The sequence below is a fragment of the Poecilia formosa genome, unplaced genomic scaffold (genome assembly GCF_000485575.1).
Source record: "Poecilia formosa unplaced genomic scaffold, Poecilia_formosa-5.1.2 Scaffold19, whole genome shotgun sequence".
In the NCBI taxonomy this organism is placed as follows: Eukaryota; Metazoa; Chordata; class Actinopteri; order Cyprinodontiformes; family Poeciliidae; genus Poecilia; species Poecilia formosa.
This window is the reverse complement of record NW_006799958.1, coordinates 3,224,900-3,229,024: the sequence shown is the minus strand read 5'-3', so window position 1 is coordinate 3,229,024 and position 4,125 is coordinate 3,224,900. Positions and strand designations below refer to the sequence as shown.

The 4,125-nt window shown below is 37.5% G+C and overlaps 1 long non-coding RNA gene across 1 annotated transcript in view; it reads left to right on the top strand.

The window, feature by feature from the left end:
* Positions 1–2,880, top strand: part of LOC107835716 (uncharacterized) — a 15,952-nt gene extending 13,072 nt beyond the window's left edge. The window contains exon 3 of the long non-coding RNA XR_001661526.1: positions 2,749–2,880. This is a non-coding gene — a long non-coding RNA (uncharacterized LOC107835716). The remainder of the gene's footprint in view (positions 1–2,748) is intronic.
* Positions 2,881–4,125: the final 1,245 nt, after the last annotated feature.

Below are 4,125 nucleotides of genomic sequence, written 5' to 3'. Positions count from 1 at the left end.
TAATTGTATTTAAAGACTTGTGTGTCACCTGTAAACTCCTAATTTAATCGTGATTTTGTTTCATCGCAGTGGGAGCTAATTCAACCGACTGCTTTCATATACCCGCGATTGGTAGACAGGCTCTAGGCTAAACATTGTACATTTAGCATTTGCTACTCCGATAGCAGGAGCGGAGCACCGCATTCGGATCTTCATTAACCTCGTCTGCTCAGCATTTGTGACGCCATTAACATATCAGTTAAGCATATCCAGACACATTCATCCAGATATTTACATAAATCAAGTAAGGTAAGGTAACTTTATTTGTATAGCACATTTTCAGCAACAAGGCAATTCAAAGTGCTTATTTCGTAAAGTAGCCATTTACGAAATAAGAACTTCTGATAATAAAATGTTAAAAGCTGTTAAAGTTAATGTTATGAGACATCTAAGTTATTAAAAGTTTGTGTTATGCATCTGTTTTATTATGGTGCAGACTTTGATGCAAACCCAGACCAATTAGATTGTTTAATCAATAAGCTTTCTTTGTCCCTTGAAAAGTGATAGCTATTTTAATGTAATGAAGTGGATCTAATTTTCTATTATTTTAGTAACCCTGAACCGGATTCCTTACAGTGACACACATATTAATATATTTTAATAACATATGTAAAGAGTGATTTTTTGTGACATCAACTTGGTCTCAGTCTCAATAATTATATTTTTGGTACCTTGTAGCTTCTTAATTTAACAAACTGTTTTTACTCTTATTTTGCTGTTCATATCAGTCTTGATGTTTCCAGTTTTCTGGAGCGCAACTCGAAGCTCGACGTCATTCTGTCATGAAATGGTGGTGGGGTGCGGTGAGGAAGAATGCCGAGGACTCAGGTAGAAGGATAAATGATGATTTAATGAGGAATGAACAAGCTCATACAGTCCAGGATCCGGCAGCACAGCCAAACGGAGGCTGGGCTCACACTGGTAGCACGGAACACAACAGACTGCAGACGGGAGTGGGCGACACAGGACTTCACCAGCTCGACTGTGACACCTAACAGCTAAGACAACTTAGACACTAAACGATTGACAAGGATCCAGAGACAACAGGTGGACTTAAATACACACAGGGTAATAAAAGGAATGAGAAACACCTGGGATCAATCAGGAGCAGACAGGACAACACAGAGGCTCATAAGAGACAGGGCCAAGAAAATAAACACACAGAAAAACTCAAATCCTCACACATTCACAGGTAACATTAATATCATCTGTGAATATAGGAAATATATATGCAATATTAATATTACCTGAGAATTAATATAATATACATATATATATATTGTTGTGGGGTATATCTAAGCCCTGTTGGTAAAATTCTGCCACATTCTAAGACAGTTCCAGAGGTTACAAATCAGTTTAATTCAACAAAATGGCAAAGGATTCACTAAGACGAGATCTTAGTCAAAGTCTATGCAATACCTGCGATCCAGGAATTTATTTATCAAATTCCAGAGGAAGATTGGGAGGATTTTGAATCGTTGCAACTGGATGAGAGCGTCACAGAGAGGACCAAATACCTGCTGCGCTACCTGACGGAGGTTTTTTCTGATTTTGTTTTGGACTTACTTGAGAACCTGAAGTACAAATATGGCGACTTAAAAGCCATATTTGGAAACCTGGTTTCTCAGGCTTTTGCCCAGGCTATAGGGATTGAAGAGAACATTCAGGCAGAGTGTACTCATGTATTTAACTTGCTTTTCCTAAAGCATGTTATATCTTTGGTCACATCTCCTATGGATGAGGAAGACCCCATAGCATTTCTCAAGCTGGGTTTAGGGCTCAGTTCTTTGGTGGAACCTGTTATCGGTATTGTCCAGGAACTGATAACAATGAGATGTAAAATCGAAGAACTGAGAAAGTCCTTTGTGAAACAGAGAAAAGACACAATACGACTTTTTGTGAAGTTGTTGATGTATCAAGGCATCAGGGAGTCCAAGACATGTTGCCGTCTTGAGTACCTGAAAGAGCGCAGAGGTTGTCCACAAAGTCTGCACTAAAATTGAGGGACAGCCAATCCCTCAATTGAAGCAGAAGTGGCTTCCGAGTCTGGCCAAAAAAGGTTTTCAGTGACCAAACTAAACCCTTGGGCTGTTCTGCTGGATGGACTCTGGCTTTCATGGAGCATCAGGTAGTCGACAACATAATCGTGTTGTGTCTTGTAAGTCAGAAAAAGAGGGGGCAGTTTTATTACAATTCGTTTTTCTGGTGCAGGTAAAATCTTGACACGGTATTTCACTAAGACGACGTCAGACACTGATTTTAGAAACCATTTCAACTGTAGTTAAGATGATTTTTGCTTTAGGTTCAGGCCTTGGATTTGTTGTCACAAAGGGAGTAGAAAAATTGCTAGGATATAGGATAACAGATAATAATGCTACTATGTGATCTGGAAAAATGATCTGGAAAACAGTGTTGTTTATTCAAAGTAAAGCAATATTTAACAGTAATTTTCTCAGTACCCTAAGTCAGATAAATCGCACAACACTGCCTATATCAAATAATGCCAAGTAAAACATTCGTTCAAAGTCATATGCAGGTTGCATCAAAATAAACAATCAAACAATAGTTACTAAATCAAAACAAAACTTCCTGAGAGCATGGCTAGCTGATTAATGTCGACTCTGATTGGCTGTTTCTAACCGAGTGGAGTAATTCTGCAGAACACAGGGAGGAGGCAGAGGAGATTGATCCTTTTTTTTTTTTTTTGAGTATCTATCTCATGTTATTACATAGCGAAAGCTTTAAAACGTATGTAAAATCTTTTTTTGTTTGTTTGTTTTAGTTACGTGCTGCAGCTTTAAGCAGATGTCCGGTGTGAGAGTTCACTGCTGGGTTTAGCAGAAACGGTGCTATGCTAGTAAAATATTACGTCCCAGAAGCGGCGGTCCAACAGCGAGAGCAGAACCAGCGTCTTACACCGCTAGCCCGAAGACTTAAATTATGTTTCAGGTTATCTGCTCCTGGAGTGGTGGAGAGCGCCCCTCCTGAGGACTTCCTTGTTCTGCCGGGGGATTTCAACGCTCCTGTGGGCAATGATGTGAGCATGGACAGGATCTAAACCCGAGTGGTGTTCTGTCATCATGTATTGTCCATAACAAACACCATGTTCAAGCATATGTGGTCTTGGCACCAAGATCCCTGGCTACAGTTCAGTGTTAGACTTTATTGTCATCTCATCAAAACTGTGGCTGAAAATCAACAGAACAGTGTTTAGCTCTTTTTCTTACTAACTATTCTAACATTGTTTTTTGGGTTTTCTTAGCATTGTACATTGTGCATACATTTTTTGTGTTTGATAAACAGCTTGGTGTCTTTTTGGCTCACTATATGAATGTTTTCTGCATGTTTATTCAATTAGCATAAGTGAAGAAAATGTTTTCCTTTTTGTGTCATATCCTTCCTGATGGTGTCATTTCATCCTACTTATTTGCTATGCTTTTTCCATTTCTTTTAGAAATTGTGGAGTACTTATTACTTTAGACCAACATTTAACTTTTTACTTTTGACATTGAAGCAACACATGGAGAAATTCCTGTTAGTTTATTACTTAGCAACCCAGATCAAGAATAAAACATGGAGAACCAACATTTAGCTATACAAATCTAGAACTCAACCCACAACTGAAATGAGAACTTTATACCAGTAGTCCAATTAGAAATGTACTTGCTAAGAAATATGTCAACATGTTTCATGCTTATTTTTTTGTGTTATTTTAAACTTCCAGTTGCTCTGTGCAGAGAAATTGATAAATTAGTTATTCCATCTTCTTTTCTTAAACAAAAAATGCTGTTCACATTTTGGCATATTGTGCCTTTTAATCTCTGCTTGTTTTGTGTACTCACACACATCAGAAATATTTTTAGTCAACAAATTTGTTTTTATGGATCTTGTAAACAACAACAACAAAAAAAAACAAGTAGATGAAGTGAAAAAAATTAAAATGCAAAATGAGTTTTTTTTGCTGCCAATGAATATACACAGAGAAACTAATTTGTTTTTCTGTTACTGCTCAGGATAAAAAAAGAAGAAAAAAAATCTATGTGAAAAAGAAAAGGTTAACTTGCGATGCAACAACAGATGTCCTCA